Source organism: Rattus rattus, chromosome 5 (genome assembly GCF_011064425.1).
Source record: "Rattus rattus isolate New Zealand chromosome 5, Rrattus_CSIRO_v1, whole genome shotgun sequence".
Lineage (NCBI taxonomy): Eukaryota > Metazoa > Chordata > Mammalia > Rodentia > Muridae > Rattus > Rattus rattus.
Genome location: NC_046158.1, coordinates 79,176,817 through 79,199,543, shown reverse-complemented (window position 1 = coordinate 79,199,543; position 22,727 = coordinate 79,176,817). Strand labels below are relative to the sequence as shown.

The window sequence follows — 22,727 nt, the reverse complement described above, 5'->3', positions numbered from 1 at the left end:
AAACATCTAAAAATAAATTCCTTGTTAATTTTATAACCAGATTCCCCTCTAAGGAATCTTGTCTCCTTTCTGGGAATGTAAAATTATCAGCTGCAGGACATGCAAAATTCAGGAAAATTTCTACAGAAATAAGTTTAAATTCATTAGAATTAGAGACATTTAACAGATCTTTTGTTTCCAGTATTTTTCTTGTGACAATACAGTGCCAATGGAACAAAATAGAAACTCTTTCAGGATGATTGAGTTTCCTCATCATAGCTACTTAAATTTAGTGCCAATAAAACCCAGAATGTCATCTGATTTAATCAGGTCATTTATAGGGACATATATCTTTAGAGAGACTACTCATCCACCCATCCACTGTTGAATACATTACAATGAAGTTGTGATGCAAACTATTACAATTAAAATGCCATTTTTAATAAAAGTCATCAACATTTATGTCACAACAACCTGTGTCTTCATATTGTCTCTGCGATTTTGTGGTCCACAACTAACTTTGTTACTATGTACAGTGGTTCAGCCAAGTAATTTTTTGCTTTCATAAAGTGCCTGAAATACATTGCATTTTTTAACAGAAACTTGATTTCTTTTTTTTTAATTTTTTTTATTAACTTGAGTATTTCTTATTTACAATTCAAGTGTTATTCCCTTTCCCGGTTTCCGGGCCAAAATCCCCCTAGCCCCTCCTCCTCCCCTCCTTTATAGGTGTTTCCCTCCCCATACTCCCCCAATGGCTGCCCTCCCCCCAACAATCACGTTCACTGGGGGTCCAGTCTTAGCAGAACAAAGGGCTTCCCTTTCCACTGGTGATCTTACTAGGATATTCATTGCTACCTATGAGGTCAGAGTCCAGGGTCAGTCCACGTATAGTATTTAAGTAGTGGCTTAGTCCCTGGAAGCTCTGGTTGCTTGGCACTGTTGTTCATATGGGGTCTCGGGCCCCTTAAAGCTCTTCCAGTTCTTTCTCTGATTCCTTCAACGGGGGTCCTGTTCTCAGTTCAGTGTTTTGCTGCTGGCATTCGCCTCTGTATTTGCTGTATTCTGGCTGTGTCTCTCGGGAAAGATCTACAATCGGCTCCTGTTGGCCTCCACTTCTTTGCTTCATCCATCTTGTCTAGTTGGGTGGCTGTATATATATGGGCCACATGTGGGGCAGGCTCTGAATGGGTGTTCCTTCAGTCTCTGTTTTAATCTTTGCCTCTCTATTCCCTGCCAAGGGTATTCTTGTTCCCCTTTTAAAGAAGGAGTGAAGCATTCACATTTTGATCATCCATCTTGACATTCATGTGGTCTAAGCATCTAGGGTAATTCAAGCATTTGGGCTAATAGCCACTTATCAATGAGTGCATACCATTTGTGTTTTTCTGTGATTGGGTTACCTCACTCAGGATGATATTTTCCAGTTCCAAACATTTGCCTTTGAATTTCATAAAGGCAGTGTTTTTTATAGCTGAGTAATATTCCATTGTGTAGATGTACCACATTTTCTGTATCCATTCCTCTGTTGAATGGCATCTGGGTTCTTTCCAGCTCCTGGCTATTATAAATAAGTCTGCTATGAACATAGTGGAGCATGTGTCTTTGTTATATGTTGGGGCATCTTTTGGATATATGCCCAAGAGAAGTATAGCTGGGTCCTCAGGCAGGTCAATGTCCAATTTTCTGAGGAACCTCCAGACTGATTTCTAGAATGGTTGTACCAGTCTGCAATCCCACCAACAATGGAGGAGTATTCCTCCTTCTCTACATCCTTACCAGCATTTGCTGTCACCTGAGTTTTTGTTCTTAGCCATTCTCACTGGTGTGGGGTGAAATCTCAGGGTTGTTTTGATTTGCATTTCCCTGATGACTAAAGATGTTGAACATTTCTTTAGGTGTTTCTCAGCCATTCGGCTTTAGTCATCTGTGAATTCTTTGTTTAGCTCTGAACCCCATTTTTTAATAGGTTTATTTGTCTCCCTGCGGTCTAACTTCTTGAGTTCTTTGTATATTTTGGATATAAGACCTCTATCTGTTGTAGGATTGATAAAGATCTTTTCCCAATCTGTTGGTTGCCGTTTTGTCCTAACCACAGTGTCCTTTGCCTGACAGAAGCTTTGCAGTTTTATGAGATCCCATTTGTCGATTCTTGATCTTAGACCATAAGCCATTGGTGTTTTGTTCAGGAAGTTTATTCCAGTGCCCATGTGTTCGAGATGCTGCCCAGATTTTCTTCTATTAGTTTGAGTGTATCTGGTTTGATGTGGAGGTCCTTGATCCACTTGGACTTAAGCTTTGTACAGGGTGATAAGCATGGATCGATCTGCATTCTTCTACATGTTGACCTCCAGTTGAACCAGCACCATTTGCTGAAAATGCTATCTTTTTTTTCCATTGGATGGTTTTGGCTCCTTTGTCAAAATCAAGTGCCCATAGGTGTGGGTTCATTTCTGGGTCTTCAATTCTGTTCCATTAGTCTATCTGTCTGTCTCTGTACCAATACCATGCAGTTTTTAGCACTATTGCTCTGTAATACTGCTTGAGTTCAGGGATAGGGATTTCCCCTGAAGTCCTGTTTATAGTTTTAGCTATCCTGGGTTTTTTGTTATTCCAGATGAATTTGCAAATTTTTCTGTCTAACTCTTTGAAGAATTGGATTGATATTTTGATGGGGATTGCATTGAATCTGTAGATCGCTTTTGGTAAAATGGCCGTTTTTACTATATTAATCCTGCCAATCCATGAGCATGGGAGATCTTTCCATCTTCTGAGGTCTTCTTCAATTTCTTTCTTCAAAGTCTTGAAGTTCTTTTTGTACAGATCTTTTACTTGCTTGGTTAAAGTCACACCAAGGTACTTTATATTATTTGGGTCTATTATGAAGGGTGTCATTTCCCTAATTTCTTTCTCAGCTTGTTTCTCTTTTGTGTAGAGGAAGGCTACTGATTTATTTGAGTTAATTTTATACCCAGTCACTTTGCTGAAGTTGTTTTTCAGGTTTAGTAGTTCTCTGGTGGAACTTTTGGGATCACTTAAATATACTATCATATCATCTGCAAATAGTGATATTTTGACTTCTTCTTTTCCGATCTGTATCCCCTTGACCTCCTTTTGTTGTCTGATTGCTCTGGCTAGAACTTCAAGAACTATGTTGAATAAGTATGGAGAGAGTGGACAGCCTTGTCTAGTCCCTGATTTTAGTGGGATTGCTTCAAGTTTCTCTCCTTTCAGTTTAATGTTAGAAACTGGTTTGCTGTATATGGCTTTTACTATGTTTAGGTATGGGCCTTGAATTCCTATTCTTTCCAGGACTTTTATTGTGAAGGGGTGTTGAATTTTTTCAAATGCTTTCTCAGCATCTAATGAAATGATCATGTGGTTTTGTTCTTTCAGTTTGTTTATATAATAGATCACGTTGATGGTTTTCCGTATATTAAACCATCCCTGCATTCCTGGGATGAAGCCTACTTCATTATGGTAGATGATTGTTTTCATGTGCTTTTGGATTCGGTTTGCCAGAATTTTATTGAGTATTTTTGCGTCAATATTCATAAGGGAAATTTGTCTGAAATTCTCTTTCTTTGTTGGGGCTTCGTGTGATTTGGGTATTAGAGAAATTGTGGCTTCATAGAAGGAATTCGGTAGTGCTCCATTTGTTTCAATTTTGTGGAATAGTTTGGATAGGATTGGTATGAGGTCTTCTATGAAAATCTGATAGAATTTTGCACTAAACCCATCTGGACCTGGGCTCTTTTTGGTTGGGAGACCTTTAATGACTGCTTCTATTTCCTTAGGAGTTATGGGGTTGTTTAACTTGTTTATCTGTTCCTGATTTAACTTCGGTACCTGGTATCTGTCTGGCAAATTGTCCATTTCCTGTAGATTTTCAAGTTTTGTTGACTATAGGCCTTTATAGTAAAATCTGATGATTTTTTTGAATTTCCTTTGATTCTGTAGTTATGTCTCCCTTTTCATTTCTGATTTTGTTAATTTGGACACACTCTCTGTGTCCTCTCTTTAGTCTGGCTAAGGGTTTATCTATCTTGTTGATTTTCTCCAAGTTCCAACTTTTGGTTCTGTTGATTCTTTTTATGGTCGTTTTTGTTTCTACTTGGTTGATTTCAACTCTGAGTTTGATTATTTCCTGCCTTCTACTCCTCCTGGGTTTATTTGCTTCTTTTTGTTCTAGAGCTTTTAGGTGTGCTGTCAAGCTGGTGACATGCTCTGTTTCAGCAGGACTCAGAGCTATGAGTTTTCCTCTTAGCACAGCTTTCCTTGTGTCCCATAAGTTTGGGTATGGTGTACCTTCATTTTCATTGAATTCTAGGAAGTATTTAATTTCTTCCTTTATTTCTTCCTTGACCAAGTTATCGTTGAGTAGAGCATTGTTCAACTTCCATGTATATGTGGACGTTCTTCCCTTATTGAAGACCAGCTTTAGGCCGTGGTGGCCTGATAGCACGCATGGGATTATTTCTATCTTTCTGTACCTGTTGAGGCCCGTTTTTTGAACAATTATATGATCAATTTTGGAGAAAGTACCATGAGGAGCTGAGAAGAAGGTATATCCTTTTGCTTTAGGGTAGAACGTTCTATAAATATCCGTTAAGTCCATTTGGCTCATGACTTCTCTTAGTCTGTCTACATCTCTGTTTAATTTCTGTTTCCATGATCTGTCCATTGATGAGAGTGGGGTGTTGAAATCTCCTACTATTATTGTGTGAGGTGCAACGTGTGTTTTGAACTTTATTAAGGTTTCTTTTACGTATGTAGGTGCCCTTGTATTTGGGGCATATTTAGTATTGAGAGTTCTTCTTGGTGGATTTCTCCTTTGATGAATATGAAGTGTCCTTCCTTATACTTTTGATGACGTCTGGTTGAAAATTGATTTTATTTGATATTAGATTGGCTACTCCAGCTTGCTTCTTCAGACCATTTGCTTGGAATGTTGTTTTCATTGCGTATCCAGTTTGTTAATCTATGTCTTTTTATTGGGGAGTTGAGGCCATTGATGTTGAGAGATATTAAGGAATAGTGATTATTGCTTCCTGTTATATTCATATTTTGGTATGAGGTTTTGTTTGTCTGTATTAGTTCTCTTTGTTTTGTTGTTTTGTTGCCAAGACGATTAGTTTCTTGCTTCTTCTAGGGTATAGCTTGCCTCCTTATGTTGGGTTTTACCATTTATTATCCTTTGTAGTGCTGGATTTGTAGAAAGATATTGTGTAAATTTGGTTTTGTCATGGAATATCTTGGTTTCTCCATCTATGTTAATTGAGAGTTTTACAGGATACAGTAACCTGGGCTGGCATTTGTGTTCTCTTAGGGTCTGTATGACATCTGTCCAGGCTCTTCTTGCTTTCATAGTCTCTGGCGAGAAATCTGGTGTGATTCTGATAGGTCTGCCTTTATATGTTACTTGACCTTTTCCCCTTACTGCTTTTAATATTCTTTCTTTGTTTTGTGCATTTGGTATTTTGATTGTACTGTGACAGGAGGAGTTTCTTTTCTTTTCCAATCTATTTGGAGTTCTGTAGGCTTCTTGTATGCTTATGGGTATCTCTTTCTTTAGGCTAGGGAAGTTTTCTTCTATGATTTTGTTGAAGATATTCACTGGTCCTTTGAGCTGGGTGTCTTCACTCTCTCCTATACCTATTATCCTTAGGTTTGATCTTCTCATTGAGTCCTGAATTTCCTGTATGTTTTGGACCAGTAGCTTTTTCTGCTTTACATTATCTTTGACTGTTGAGTCAATGATTTCTATGGAATCTTCTGCTCCTGAGATTCTCTGTTCTATCTCTTGTATTCTGTTCGCGATGCTTGTATCTACGGCTCCTTGTCTCTTCCTCTGGTTTTCTATATCCAGAGTTGGTTCCATATGTTCTTTCTTAATTGCCTCTATTTCCATTTTTAATTCCTTCAACTGTTTGATTGTGTTTTCCTGAAATTCCTTCAGGGATTTTTGTGATTCCTCTCTGTAGACTTCTACAGGTTTATTTATGTTTTCCTGCGTTTCTATAAGGGAGTTCTTCATGTCTTTCTTGAAGTCCTCCAGCATCATGATCAAATATGATTTTGAAACTAGATCTTGCTTTTCTGGTGTGTTTGGATATTCCGTGTTTGCTTTGGTGGGAGAATTGGGCTCCGATGATGCCATGTAGTCTTGGTTTCTGTTGCTTGGGTTCCTGCGCTTGCCTCTTGCCATCATATTATCTCTAGTGTTTCTTTGTTCTGCTATTTCTGATAGTGGCTACACTGTCCTATGTGTCAGGAGTGCTGTAGACCTGTTTTCCTGTTTTCTTTCAGTCTGTTATGGGAACAGAGTGTTCTGCTCTCAGACATGTAGTTTTTCCTATCTACAGGTCTTCCGCTGTTCCTGTGGGCCTGTGTCCTGAGTTCGCCAGGCAGGTCGCTTGGAATAGGAATGTTGGTCTTACCTGTGGTCGTGAGGCTCAAGTTTGCTCATGGGGTGTTGCTTATGAGCTCTTTGCAGGGGCAGCAACCATTAGGACATGCGCCGCCCTTTCCGGGAGCTTCTGTGCACCAGGTTTCCAGATGGAGTTTGGTGTTTTCCTCTGGAATCAGTAATGTGGGCAGAGTGTAGTCTCTTCTGGTTTCCCAGGCATGTCTGCCTCTCTGAAGGTTTAGCTCTCCCTCCCACAGGATTTGGGTGCAGAGCACTGTCTATCTGGTCAGTCCCTTCATGTTCTGGTGGTGTCTCAGACTCAGGGGACCTGCTGCTCCTGTGCCCTTATCTATGGGAACCCAGAGGCTGTATACAGTTTCCTCTTGGTCCAGGGATGTTGGCAGGGGTGGACAGTGTTGGTGGTCTCTTCCACTCTGCAGTCTCAGGAGTGCCCACCTGTCTGGGTGGTGTGCTCTCTCTCCCACAGGGTTTGGTAACAGTGAGCTGCTGCGGGCAGGGATCCCCAAGCAGAAACTTGATTTCTAGCTACACATTTTTACCTTTTACTACACTTGTTGTGTAAATTAGTTTTATTCCCTGAAGAATGCTGAGTAGGAGCAGCAATGTTCAAATCCCAGGTAGCCATGTGATAACAAAAGGAAACACCACCCCAAATAGGGTGCCATTCTTCAAAAACTACATATGACATTCAACAATTTGTTTTATTAGGTATTTTTATTACCTTTTTACCATTTTTACTATTAAAAAGTTCTACCCTGTAATCTCATCCTTTGATGGGAAGTATGTAGAGAAATAACATATTTTACACTTTTAATTTCCTTTTGTTTTTCTTTCTTCTTCTTCTTCTTTTTTTTTTATCACTTCAGGTTTTATTCCATCCAGGTCCACTCTCCAACTCTTCCACATCCCAGACCTCCTTTCCACTCCCCCTGTGTTCATAAGGATGTCCCCACTTCACCCACCGAACCAGATCTCTAAATTCCCTGGGTCTCCAATTTCTTGAGTGTTAGATTTATGATTGAACCTATACCCGACAATCCTCTGTGTAAATATAAATATATATATACATATATATATATGTGTGTGTGCGTGTATGTGATACTTATATGTATTTATGTGATATATATGTATGTGATATATATATGTATGTATGTGATATATAGCTGTCTGTTTGGCTATCCAGTGTCTAAGTGATCTCTAAGGTCCAAGTTAATTGAGACTACTGGTCCACATTCAACGTTGTCCTCCTCCTCAGCTTCTTTAAACTTTTCTCCAATTCAATCACAGGGGCAACAACTTCTGTTCATTGGTTGGGTGTAAATATCTGCATCTGACTCTTTCATCTGCTTGTTGGGACTTTTAGAGGACAGCTGTGATATGTCCTTTTGTGAGCGCTCCATAGCCTCAGTAATAGTGTCAAGCATTGGGACCTATCCTTGAGCTGGTTCCCACTTTGGGCCTGTTGCTGGACCCTCATTTACTCAGGCTTTTCTCCATTTCCATCCCTGCAGTTATTTCAGAAAGGAACAATTATTGGTCAGAGTTTTGACTGTTGGAAAGCAACCTTATCCCTCACTTGATACCCTGTCTTTTCTGCTACAGGTGGGCTCTACAAGGTCCCTCTCCTGAATATAGTGCATTTTATCTATAGTCCATTTCTTTGAGTACTGAGTTTTCTCACCTCCCAGGTCTCTGTTACATTTTGGAAGGTCCCCCCAACCTCCTACCTCCTGGGATTTCCTGTGTACATTCTTTCTTCTCACCCTCAGGGCTTCAGCCCTTTTCATGCTTACTTTCTTTCATTTATTTTTGGAAATAAACTCAAGTGTTAGCCTACTATTCTTGATTATCCAGCATTCTAACACCTTCAGAAAAGTGGCCTCTCTCAGAACTCTGGTTTCTTGCCATAGGCTTGCCTGGTTCAAGAGAATCCATTTCCACTGGAAACCTTTTGGAGTCATAATATCAGACATTATTAGAGGGAACTAAATTTACATGATGGTTAAAACAGTAAGTCCCAGGGGATGGAAAGATGGCTAAACAGATTAAGCGCCTTTGTTGCTCTTGCAGAAGATGTAGATTCAATTGCCAACACTCACATAGTGGGTTACAAATATGTGTAACCACAGTCACAATAAATCTGAAGCCATCTTTTGACATTCTTGAATACAAAACTTATATGTGGTGTATATATATAGATGAAGAAAAAAGACTCATATACAGGATATATTAATAAACCTGAAAAGAATAAAAATGAATGTCTTTCATTTTCAGTAGGTCCAATAAAATTATTATTGTGCTTTTTGAAGATCTATTGAGGAGTAAACACTAATTTTAAGACTGACCTGAGGGAGATGTTCCAGTCTTTATCCACAATGAGCTCTTTGACCAATGTGATGATGTGTTTGCTTTGTATAATAGAACGGATGATGTTGTGTTAATATTATAGAAACATGAAAACGTTCTTAAGAAGAATAGTATATCGTTTTTTTCTGAAAGAAGAATAAGGTTAGCAAGTATGTACTAAACACAAACAATAAAAGATAAAAAAAAGTAGTTACTAAGTTAGAATTGATTGCCCAGAAAAGCATAATTTATAATTCAATTTAACTCAATTCTAAAGTTAGTGTCTTTCAATGTGTGCATCTATTTACAAGTTTTTATTCATTAATATGTTATATTAATGATCCACAACTGAGTAAGTCTTTTATGAAGGTGGCAATGAAGGTGCTGTGCTTGAGGAAGAGCTAGAGACAGCCAAATCTCCCTCTTGGTCTCTGCTTAACTTTATAGTTAATAGGAGTATGATTACCCTATGCTGTAAGACAAAGTAAAATTTTGGTCAAAATTATACTTGAATTTTCAGACTTAAGAGCTGTTGGTCTTTAGTAAGTGATGCATAATATCTTTGAAAATATGTTCAGTTCTTACCAAATAATAATATGACAGGAATAAACTAGAAAGGGGTGATGCCTACTGAGAATGGTAGTTGTTCAGATGACAGACTGAGTCTTCTGAAGCTCCAGTACAGGGAACTCTAAAACTCAAGCATGGAATAGAGTCCACAAAACCAGTCCTTGTGTTTGCATCCATTATGATGGGAGGTATTCCAACCCAATTATCTTCAGTGCTTGACTACTGCCAAATGACTCTGACCACATGCACTCCCACCCAGGTTCCCCTTATCTGGGCCCTAGGGCTATTTTATTTTACCTTCTAAGTGAGATTTAAGAATCCTTGCTTGTTCCTACCTTACTATTTAGCTTTTTGGGCCTGTAGAGTGTATCATGAGTTATCCTGTACTTTGTAGCTATTATCCACTCAAAAGTGTGTATACACCATGTATATTTTTGGGGGTGTGGGTTACATCACTGAAGAACATATTTTTTAGTTCCATCAATTTGCTTACAAAATTCACAATGTACTTGTTTTTAATAGCTGAATAGTGTTCTATTTGGTAAATGAACCACATTTTCAGTATCCATTCTTCCATTAAAGGGTATCAACTGTGGTAACTGTTTCCTGAGAGGCTCTGACAGGTTCTGACAAATAAAGAGGTGAATGCTGGCTCCCAATCATTGAACTGAGAATGGTGTCTGCAATGGAGGAGTTAGAGAAAGGATTGAAGGAGCCAAAGGGTTTTGTAACCCCATAGGAGGAGCAACAATATCAACCAACCAGAACTCACAGAGATTAAACTAAAATCCAAAGAGTACACATGGACAGACCCATGGCTCCAGCTGCATATGTAGCAGAAGATGGCTTTTGGGGGCACTAACTGGAGGTAAAGCTCATGGTCCTGTCAAGTCTGGACTCACTAGTGTAGGGGAATTTCACAGTCAGGAGGCAGAAAGGGTTGTGTGGTTTAGGAGAGCCAACACCATGATAGAAGAAGGGGGAGGTAAGGGATTTATGGACTGGAAACTGGGAATGGGAGTAACAATCTAAATATTAATAAAAAAAATCCAATAAAAAGAGAAAATGGCAATTGTGATGCCAGCAAGATAGCCAAGAAGCTGACAACAACAAAAAAGGGTTGTCATTCACTGTTGGTAAGAATGCAACATGATTAACTTTGATGACAATCTGGTAATTTCTTCCAAACTTTAGTCCACTCAGGGTATAACCAAGCAGTCATGCCTCTTGATCTACAAAGGAACTGTAATGAAAGTTACATCTGAATGTACTCCTAATTGTCAATGCTTAAAAGTAACAAGAACATCTATAAATCATTGTTTCAATAAAAGAACTTTCATCCAAACGTTCACTTGAATCTAACAGTTGCTAGATCAGTGTCTCTCAATATGTGAATCTATTCAGAGTCTCTCAGTTATTTTTTCTAATTGGTGATACACAATGGAGTGAGTCTTTTATGAAGGGAAGAATGAGAAATACAATCTCATAGAAGATTTACAGACATTCTTATGGTTCCTCATGGTTGTATTAAGTTTGAATTACAAGAATATTTTAGAAATTTGGTGTAAGGTAAAGTAAAAATTTGAATAAACTTATACATGAATTTTGAGATTCTGAAGCTGTCATTCTTTAATAATTAAAATATAATTTATTTGAAAATTTTGTTCAGATATTTCCAGACAATATTTCATGAACAAAACAATAACAGAGCACAATGCATAGTGAGGATGACTTTCAGATGAGTGCATCTTTACGGCAAACTCTGAAATCCAGCAGAAGGTATTATCCTTGACAAATTATAGTTGTCTTAAAATCAGTACCAGTGTTTTTATCTATTTTAATGTGAGGGTGTATTTTTCTGTTCTCCAAGGGATGGACGATTGACGCTTTCAGAAAATGTTTATGAGCACACCTAGACTGTAGATGCTGTCTTTGGAGTGTATTGTGGACAGGCTCATCTGAATAAACTGAAATAGGTGAGTAAATATTTGCTAAGCAGCTTCAAGAAGACTACATGCAGACAATTCGCTGACAACATAAACCGTCATCCTTGAAGCAACTTTATCACAAGAAAAATATAACTTAAGTTACTCAATTGAACATCTCCTTTTCAGTGGATCAAATCAAGCTGGGCCTCAGAGAAATGCATGAATAACACTTTATGACAGAATTATGTACCACAAAGGAGGAAAAGAAAAGCAGAAATTTTCTTCCTTGTAAATGTAGTGACAAGAAACAAGTAGTCATTGTCCTGGATTACACAGATTTGCCCTAGTTAACAGACCACATGTGTTTATGAATGAAGGACTCACAGGACTACATCTTGAAATAAACATAGTTCAACTGCAGAAACCACAAATGTCTCACAGTTCCTTTCAAGAGGTGTATTTATGGAAGGAGCAATAATTAGCCAGAGACTGAGATTAAAAACACAATGTATTTTCAGCTTCCTGCTAATCAGTGTCACAGGTAAGTGATGGGTAGGAGTTTGAGTTCAGAAACCAAGGTATTTTTCCCTGGGGGAAATTTGGTAAATTAAGATAAACTTTTTTATTTCCTCTGAGTATTGAATGAAATGAAATTACTTTGTGTATATATATATTTCTCTCTCTCTCACTCTCTCTCACTCTCTCTGTTGCTTTTCTGTTGTCATAGTGTCCAGTGGAGAAATTGTTCTCACTCAGTCTCCAACAACCATGGCTGCATCTCCGGGGGAGAAGGTCACCCTCACCTGCCTTACCAGCTCAAGTGTAAGTTACATGAACTGGTACCAGCAGAAGTCAGGCGCCTCCCCCAAACTCTGGATTTATGGCACTTCCAACCTGGCTTCTGGAGTCCCAGATCGCTTCAGTGGCAGTGGGTCTGGGACCTCTTATTCTCTCACGATCAGCAACGGAGGCTGATGATGCTGCCACTTATTACTCCCAGCAGTTGAGTAGTTACCCACCCACACAGTGATACAGACTAGAACAAGAACCCTTTAACTCACCAGGGCCCAGATACTTCCCCTAGAGAAGTGTGGCCAAGGGTTTAATTACAGTAATCTACAGATTGTGCTTCCTATCTCTCTTAGACATGTCAGAGAAGATGCCTTCCTTCAGGCTGATGACAGCAGCCTAAAGAAGACTTGAACAAAGATAACTCAAACATGCATGCTCACACTGATGTGGAAAATTTGGGGCAGGAGATTACAACCTAGATAAAGAATCTGACTTTTAGGAAGCATCAGATAATCAACAAACTCTTACCTGAATGTCTCTATTCAACATGTCAAGACTTTGTACATAAAAGATTTTACAGTCTATTGTTAACAATTTTGGCAACTTCTCCCGATGATAAATCTATATTGTTAGATCTGTAAAATCTAAGTGCCATGATTAAACCAATTACTAATGGTTACTAAATACCCAACTTTCTTTCCTGAGGCAAGGTAATGCCATCTGTAGTTTGTTCCCTGGAGAATGGTGGAATTCTAATTTTCCTGTTTTCATTGCTAAAATGACTAATACTTTCTTTCTCCTTTCTGTTCTTTCCTTCTTTCTTTCTTTCTTTCTTTCTTTCTTTCTTTCTTTCTTTACTCTTTCATTTTTTAATCTTTTCTTTTCTCATTAGCTCTATTCTTTGTGAAGTGAAATCATAAGGATGGCCCAAGATAACCTCAGGCTCTAACCCTGATGTGTGAAATTACTTTTATTTGGTTAATTTGTTCATTGTTTTGTTATTGTTGTTTTGATTGTTTGCTTTATTTTTTTAAGTAAGGAAGAAAAATTTAGTAAATACCTGACTGCTTTGGGAAATCAGATAGAATGAAGCAACAACTCTCCCTTACCATTCCTTCCAATCACACAAAATGACAGGTTTCTCTAAGTGGTTTCACTATCAGGTTAAACATAAAGTCTATTTACGCATATCAGAAGCTTTTCCAGCCCTTAGTGTCACTTAGCAGATGTCTCTAAGACTGAGATTTCTCCCATCCTTTACTCTGTCATAAATCTGTCTCTGAGAGATTCATTTCCCCTTAATGGAAGACAGTTTAGGAATAATGTTGATACCATATGATTAAAGTTGTTGGCACATAAATAGTGGTTCACTGTAGGGCTCTGGCTCCTGGTACTCTTCACCTTGATCTCTTTCCCAGCTAGTAGTGTGGGTTTGAGCAACCAGGAGAGAACCTCTTAAAGGGGGGGGCAGTGTTTGCTACCCCTAGCTTCTGGTCCTTCTCCTTTGAGCTGCTGCCTGGTGCTTCAGTTGCTTGGCCTGGCTGAGCCTGCAGAAGACTGACTAGAAGGAGACCAGTGCAGGGGAGCTTCTGGCAGCAATTTTAGAAAGAGCAGAACTCTTCCTCAAGTATAGTTTTATAGCTCTTATGACAGAAGCTCTCAGATGACTGAGTAATTCTTGCACACCTTTAATTCTGAATAAGAAAGATAAATATGTTTTTGGATGGGTCAGACCTCATCTACATATTCAGGGGCGTGATCCTGTTTCTATGATTGATATATTTTGAGACTACATGATCTGTAATCATGCCCTCACTGTGGAGGAGGGGTTTGGGGCATTTTCTTCTGTGACTGATCTGTCTTGGGCCTATGTAACTTGTGGGCATGTCCTCACTTATATAGGAGGGGGCTTGAGGCATTGCCCTCCATGACTGGTCTGTCTCAAACCTATCTACATTGGTCTATGGAGGTACAACTACCTACATATATATTCTGTGAGAATGGGAATGCACCTACTGTCCGGTTTAATGTCTCCCAGGGATTCAACCTATCTTTCCCAGAAATCAAGGCATGTTTCACTGCCTGCTACAACACAGTTCTACGAGCCAAAATATCCTAATTCTTGAATTCCATGCATATTATGTGGCAAATGGGATTTGGCAAATGTGATCAGCTAGGGATTTTGATATGTGAAGTTCATACTGAAATAATATAGTAGAATAAATATAATCATAATGTTCTGCCATTAACTGGGGACCATCATCAGAAAGGGCAAGGCAATAAAGAACGTGCTAGAGCAAAGGAAGGGGCTTTGAATAGGGAATATACAGAGTAAAATACTCATGTAAAATCAGTATTTTGATTATTTATTCTGGTTCTCTGGAGGAACACAGTAGTGTTTACTTCTTGACTTTACCTCAGTAACAATTCTCACCTTGAGAATAGTAAGATACTCAACTTGTATTCCTTGATTCTACTGATATTGTAGGAACTAGTTAGAAGAGCAAAATGGGGCTCATCGGAGGATTGAGAGTGGTTTTAATCACAGAAAATGTCTGATTTCTTCTGTTCTCTAAAAGGATTCTACCTTCTTGTGTATGTGTATCTTTTGACAGAAGGCAGAGTATTCTTTCTCACCCTGGCAAAAGCTGTGGCTGAAGACATTTTAGACAAACAGTCTCTTGGTGGTGTCACATTTCTCAATTCTGTGTCTTTAGGTATTAGCTCTCACAGCTGAGTGTAAAGAGAAAGGAGGTTTTATTCCTTTAAATGTTGATTCATTTCTTTGCTTACTAAGAAGGAAAGTCACACTTACAAGTTATAATACTATAGGTGATGACAGGGTCAGAGAAAAGCAGGCAAGTTCAGGAATAGATTAGTTTCTTGGAACTCAGACTCTACTAAGTTGACTGTATATTATCAACAACAAGAACATGATGGCACACACTAAAACATTTAGCAAGCTGGAACTACAGCAGTTTCAAAAGTAAAGTTTTCCAAGAGTAAAGAAAAACAGCTCATGCTCATCAAAGGTAAATCCACAAGATTTCTGAATATCTATTCTCCAAATGCAAAGTCACCCACATTCATAAAAGAAACTTTACTAAACATGAAATTACAGAAATACCTCACACAATAATAGTGGGAGACTTCAACATTCCACTTTTATCAATGGACAGATAATGAAAACAGAAACTAAACAGAGACACAGTGAAACTAACCAAAGTTATGAACCAAATGGATTTGATAAGCATCTATAGGATATTTCATCTAAAAACAAATTATATCTTCTTCTCAGCACCTCATGGTATCTTCTCCAAAATTGACCATATAATTGGTCACAAAACAGGCCTCAAAATGTAAGAAGAAGATAGAAAAAATCCCATACGTCTTATCAGATCTCATCAGACTAAGGCTTCAACAACAACGAAAACATCAGAAATCCCACATATACATAGAAACTGGACAATGCTCTACTAGATGATAACCTGTTCAAAGAAGAAATAACGAAAGAATTAAAAACTCTTTATAATTTAATGAAAAGGAAGGCATATCATACCCAAAATGATAGGACCTAATGAAAGCATTGTTATGAGGAAAACTTAAGTCTCTGAGCGCCTCCAAAAAGAAACTGGAGGGAGCATACACTAACAATTTGATAGCACTCCAGGGAACTCTAAAACAAAAAGAAGCAAATACATCCAAAAGTAGTAGACAGCAGGAAGTAATAAAAAACATGGCTGAAATCAACCAGTTAGAAAGAAAAAGAACTATACAAAGAATCAAGCAAACCAGTAGAGAGTTCTTTGAGAAAATCAAGAAGATAATTTAGCCAGATTAACCAGCAGGCACTAGGACAGTATACAAATTAATAAAATAAGAAATAAAAAGCGAGGCAAAGAAAACTGAGGAAATTCAAAAAAATCATCAGATCCTACTACAAAAGCCTATACTCAACAAAACTGCAAAATCTGGAGTAAATAGAAAATAGACAGATACTAGGTAACAAAGTAAAATCATGATCAGATAAACCATATAAACAGTCTCATAACACCTAAAGAAATAGAAGTAGTGATCAAAACTTTCCCAAAAATAAATAAATAAATGAATGAATGAATGAATGAATAAATAAATAAATAAATAAATAAATAAGTACAGGACCAGAAGGATTTAGTACAAAATTCTCCCAGATCTTCATAAAAAGTCCTAATTACTATGCAGTTATCAAAAACAATGTTTTCATGAAATTCATAGGCAAATGGATGGAACTAGAAAATATCATCTAGAGTGAGGTATTCAAATCACAAAAAAATAGACATTGTATGCACACACTGTTAATTGGATATTAACACAAAACCCAGATTATCCAAGGTACAATCCACAGACCACATGAATCTCAGGAAGAAAGACAACCAGAGTGCAGATGCTTCCGACATCTTAAAAATTTGGAGCACAGACTGAAGGAATGGTCACTCAAAGCCTGTCCCACTTGCAGATACGGCATATGTATACCAAAACTGGACAATACTGATGATGGAGGTAAGAAATGAATATTGAGAGGGCCTGCCCACCCCATGTCTGAGAGGCTCAGCTAGAGCCTGACAAAAAGAGAGGTGAATTATATCAGCAAACCATTGAATTGAGAACTGGGTCACCATTGGAGGAATTAGGGAAAGGATTAAAGAAGCTGAAGGAGCTTGCAACCCCATAAGAACAACAATACCAACCAATCAGAGCTCCCCAAAACTAAATCATTACCCTAAGTCTAGACATGGACAAACTCATGGATCCAGCTGCATATGTAGCAGAGGATGAACTTATTGGGCAACAGTGGGAGGAGAAGCCCTGTGCCCTGCAAAGGCTGGACCTGATCAGTGTAGGGGAATATCTAGGCAGGGAGGCAGAAAGGGGTGTGTGTTTGGGGAGAGGAAACAGTCTCATAGAAGAAGGGGGAGGGGGAGAGGATATGGGGCTTATGGAAAGGAAACAAGGAAAAGGAATAATTGAAATGTAAATAAAAAATACCCAATTAAAAAAAATAGACCTAATACCAATGCTTTCCAATTATTCCTCAAAATAGAAAAAGAAGTAACATTAGCCACTTAGTTCTTTGAAGCCACAATTACACTTATACAAAAACTACACAATAATCCTACACAGATAGAGAAATTCAGACCAATTTCCCTCAAGAATAATGATGCAAAAATACTCAATAAAATTCTTGCAAACCTATTTGAAAAAGACATCAAAATGATCATCCATCAAGATCAAGTAAGCTTCGTCAAAGGCATGCACGGATGGTTCAGTATACGGAAATCCTATGACATAATCCATGATATAAACAAACTCAAAAGAAAAAAGACATAATCACCTCATTAGATGCTGAGAAAGCATTTGTCAAAGTTCAACACCACTTTCATGTTAAAATTCTTGGGAAATTCAGGAACTCAAGGCCCATATCTAAATACAGTAAAAGCAATATACAGCAAACCAGTAGTCAACATCCAATTAAATGGAGAGAAACTTGAACTTGTCCCACTAGAATCAGGAATTATACAAGGCTGCCCACTCTCTCCCTATCTATTCAATATAGGACTTGATATTCTAGTCAGAGCAATTAGACAAACAATACAGGTCAAACGGTTACAAATTGGAAAGGACAAAGACAAAATATCACTCTTTGCAGGTGATAAGATAGTTTACTTAAGTAATCCAGGTAACAATACATGTTGGTGAGGACATGGAGAAAGTAAACACTCCTCCATTGCTGGTAGAATTGTAAATTGATACAAACACTCTGGAAATCAATCTGAAGGTTCTTCAGAAAATTGAAAATAGATCTACCTGATGACCTAACAATACCACTCTTCAGAATATACCCAAATAATGCCCCACCGTGCCACAGGGGCAGATTCTTAACTATGGTCATAGTGGCCTTACTTGTGATAGCCAGAAGCAGAAACAACCCATATGTCCCACAACAGGAGAATAGATACAGAAAAAGTTCTTCATCTACATAATGGAATACTACTCAGTTATTAAGAACGAGGGCATCCTGCATTTTGAAGGCAAATGGATAGAACGAAGAAAATATTATTCTTACAGAGGTAACTCAAGCCAAAAGTACATGCATGGTATGTACTTACAAATAGGTGGATATTCGCCAAAGATGAAAAGAAAGAATACCCAAGATACAGTCCAAAGGACTCAAAAAGTTCAACAAGCTGAAGGGACCAAAAAGGGCAGCTCAGTCCCACTTGGAAGGGAGAAGAAAGCAATCACTGTAGGGTCAGGAGGGAACTGGGAGGGAAGGGAGATGGGAGGAAAGAGGGGACCATGGTCTTATATTGTGTCCAGAAAGGAGGGAAGGCCTGAGCGCCAGCACAAAGAATTTAAAGAGGTGGTAGGGGATTGGGGGAACCTTCAGAATGTGCTACAGACCTGGGAGGTGAGAAACTTTCAGGACTAAAAGGGAGGGACCTTACATGAAATGCCGTACAGTGCGGGAGAGTTAACTTGTAGAGCCAGTCTCCAGCAGAAAAACAGGGCATTAAGTAAGAGATAGGGTTGCCATCCCACAGTCAAAACACTTACCCATAATTGTTCCTGTTTGAAAGAACTACAGGGATGGAAATGGAGTGGTGTCTGAGGAAAAGAAGTTCCATGACAGGCCCGAAGTGTGAACCAGCTCAAAGGTAGGTCCCAAGGCTTGACATAATTATTGAGTCTATTTATCACTCACAAAAGGGACCTATCATGATTGCCCTACAAAAGACTCAATAAGCAGCTAAAAGAGTCAAGAGCACATATTTGCACCCAACCAATGGACAGAAGCTGCTGACTCCTGTGGTTAAATTAGGAAAAGCTGACAGAAGCTGAAGAGGAGAGCTACGCTGTGGAAGGACCCACAGTCTCAATTAACCTGGAACCCTGAGATCTTCAATGCACTGGATCAGCAACCAGACAGTGTATACCAGCTGAGATGAGGCCCCCAAAACAAGGCAACAAAAAACTGCCGGTTTTAAGTTCTTTCAAAGAAGATGTACCTAACCCTCAAGAGACTGGGGGCCCCAGACAATTCAGAAGTCTGATGGGGTCCAGCATGGGGTTAGGGATATCCTTGTGAGGACGGGGCAGGTGTGGGGCGATAAGCAAGTATGGGAACAGTTGGAGGGAAGGAAATAAAATCTGTAGTGTACAAAAAATTAAATAAGAAGAAGAAAAAAGAATATCAGTGTGGGTTCCTCCAAGAAGAATAGAGTGTAAATTTTAAAACTTTTTTTTTCTCTGCATGCCTTTTGATTATTTTTCCATTAAGTGTAGTGACTGTCCTTCTGATACCATCTCCAAAATTTCATCTGATGAAATTGTATTCACTTTTTGAGGTTGGCTGAGTATGTGTTTATTATGTAGAAAATTTCTTGACTTAAGGACTGATTCAGTGTTACTGCTCGGAGAAACATGAAAAGTGTTTTTAAAAATAAAAAATAATCAATAATAGAGAAGATACGTATCTATCATTCAGCTATATTTGACTCTACATTCATCAAAGATCTTGCCAAACAGTTCCTTCAAAATCATCTAGGGTGAGGAACTTTCTTACATCCCATGGCGTGAGCTTGCAATTGCACACTCTCCTCCCTGGTATTTCTCAGATGCCTCAGATTATAGGTTCTGCTCTCTGTCCCCTCTTAACGTTTCCACTGTTTTCAGAAAAGATGGAGTTCCCTAACCTTGCTCCATTTAACTATTGAGTATTCTGTGTTCCTTGCCATATTCTATCATCACAGATTCTATTTCAGCTCAAGTTCTCAAAGCCAGGAATACTTTGGAAATTTCTTTATCCTTGAAGAGCATACTCAGAACTGTGTACATTTATATTCTTGAGGAAAGATGTAGCTGTGCAGACGTTCTTAAGGAGACATCACCAGTCTCTGAGCTCTGAAGAGTGTTTATCTTATAAAGCAAAACTGAAGCTGTAACATGAAATGCTTATGGTGTCCTCATGGTTGCCTCAAAATGAAAGTGTCAGGAAATAAAATGAATGAACTGGAACATAGAAGAAAGCCTGGGTATTCTAGTATTTCTTGACACAGGTAGGCTGTTCTCCCATTTATCTCACCAAAAGGGCCGTGTTCCACTGTTTAAGTACATACAACCTCATCATACAACGTATAAAAACCAAAATGGGTGACTCCTTATTTTAATATTCTCTGAGATTCTATTAATGGATCATGCACAAGTAAATCTTTGTCCTCCTTGCTCCTTTATTGGACCCAATAGAATATCTTCTGGGTGTCATTCTTTTTCTCTCTGGATAAGATGTATGATCTCTTTTTCTAAGAGCTCAGCATGGTATTATCCACAATACTGCAACAATTTTTTTTAAAAAAAAATTGAAAAAGAGATTGAAATATAAGACAACAAAATTTTATAAACGCAACTTCTAACTTTGAGAGTTGCTGTTAATGGTGAGAATGTAATCTCTCCCAGATCCAAAGTACTGAATCTTGAAGGAACCCCAGATCCCAACATGGTAGTACTAGATATTAAAAGCCTAGGATCATTTCCTGGTTTCAGCTGATACAAAGCTAACCAATTAATAAGGCAGTCACTTGCCTTGCAAATAATGGTGGCTCTGTCTCCTAGAGATAAAACCACTGAGTATAAAGATTGCGTCATCTAGATGTCACATCATGCCTGTAATTGGAAACATGCAAAAAATGTATGTGGTTAATCATTATAGAATTAGTTTCCTCAAGTGCACAATAGCAATGATTAGAAAGGGGGAAATGAATATCAATACCATCCTTCCTTACCTGGGATCCAAAATGGCAGGAAGAGCAGAAGTAGGGATGAAGCCTTCATGTCTCTGCTGTAAACTGATATTGACTGACTCCTCCTGCACTGGATGTGGTCAGACTAATAAGATGTTCTGTGTAAGTTCAATGGCTCCATGCAAATCAACAAAACCTGGGCAGTTCTGGGGACAGCTGCTTTATCTCAGTTACTCAGCTGAGTGTGCCAGGTGTCCCAAACCAGACCTTGATATTGCATACTTTGCTACTGTCAATGGTGTACTTTCTTACAAAAATTACTTTAAAACATTTTAAGCATTGCAATCTGTAAGAACAGGAATTAATTCATTTTCTCCAATCTATCATGATCAGGATCAGAACACAAGCTATAAAAAATGTTAGAAAGTAGCTCTCAAATATTTATTTCCATACTTCTATAAGGAATTGTTCTACTTGAAACAATCATTATAACATACTTATCTGAAACAGAAATAGATTTGAAATATTTTTGATAACCCTTTAGCAATGTTTTGCTTATTATACTAAATATTTTGCTGTCAATACACAAAATTATTAAAAAAAATATTTCATTACGAGAAGTAGAGACATGGCACAGCATTTATCAGGACTTGTCGCTCTTGCTTGGTCTCAAGATAGATTACCAGTACCAACATAGTTGTCAGAAAACTTTGTAACGCCAGTTCAGCAGAATACAGCACTATTTTCTTGCCTTCATAAACACCAGGGACAGACCTAGTACACACAAATACATGCACACTAAATACCCTCACACACAAGACCCAAAAAAATCTTTTATAAAAATTGTGTGTGTGTGTGTGTGTGTGTGTGTGCGTGTGTGCATGTGTGTGTGTTTGTTTGTAGTTCAGAGGGCAACATAAGGGAGACAGTTCAATTGTTATGGCATGGAAGTCACAAGGACTAAAGCTCTGTCTTCAGGTTTAGTTCCAAGTATTGATACTGCCTCTCCTATTTCTGTATTCCTGAAATATTTCCTAAGTGCATGTCATTTATAGTTCTTCAATGACAATATCTATAGGTATCATCCTTAACCAATCACTGAATAGGCTGCACTTCATATCTGTGTTTGAGTTTTTAATATTTGGTCAAGTCATTATATCTAACACTCCTCTCCATTTACTGATATTTTCTACAGTTACTCATTACATAAAAGGGAGTAGTAATGCTGGTGACTTTAACAAAATTCTCTGCTTCAAGAGCTGGAAAGATGGTCATAAATTAGGAGCACTGGCTTTTTCCCACAGGTTTTGTGTTCCGCAACCAACACCCAGGGGGCAGTACACAACCATTTCAAACCCTAGTTCTAGGAGTTCCACCACCATCTTCTGGCCTCTTTAGGTACTACATAAATGTGGTACATAGACGTACTTGTGAGCAATAAAACAACCTTTGAGTAATTCCTGAACTCCCAGAATCAATTGTTTCCAACAAGAAAGAGGACTAAGACCAGTTCCCTGTATTTTCCTTCATCTTTCTTCTATACTAGAGGTTCTCCATCTTCTTAATGTTTCGAATATTTAATAGAGTTCCTTTTATTGTTGTCAGCCCCAAATATAAAAGTATTTTGTTGAGAACCACTACTATATACTCAGTCATATTCTGAATGATTCAAATGAGTTTTTTTTCTTGATCATGTTTTTGTGGAGAACAGAAAGCTGTGAAGTCCATATTGGGGAGAGACATCAGCAAACCCTCTCCTTTTGGCTGGAGAGGCTTCCTATCAGTTAATGACTCTGCTATGAAGTATTACAATTGCATTAATCATTTTATATTTAGTTTTAAGAAAGTACATCATGCTGATAAGTCACCAGTCTCTCTTTCTATATTTCTATGGCAATTTTCATT

The 22,727-nt window shown here is 38.2% G+C and overlaps 1 pseudogene; it reads left to right on the top strand.

Annotated features, from left to right (window-relative positions):
• Positions 1-11,715: 11,715 nt before the first annotated feature.
• LOC116900929 lies at positions 11,716-21,355 on the top strand (annotated as a pseudogene).
• Positions 21,356-22,727: the final 1,372 nt, after the last annotated feature.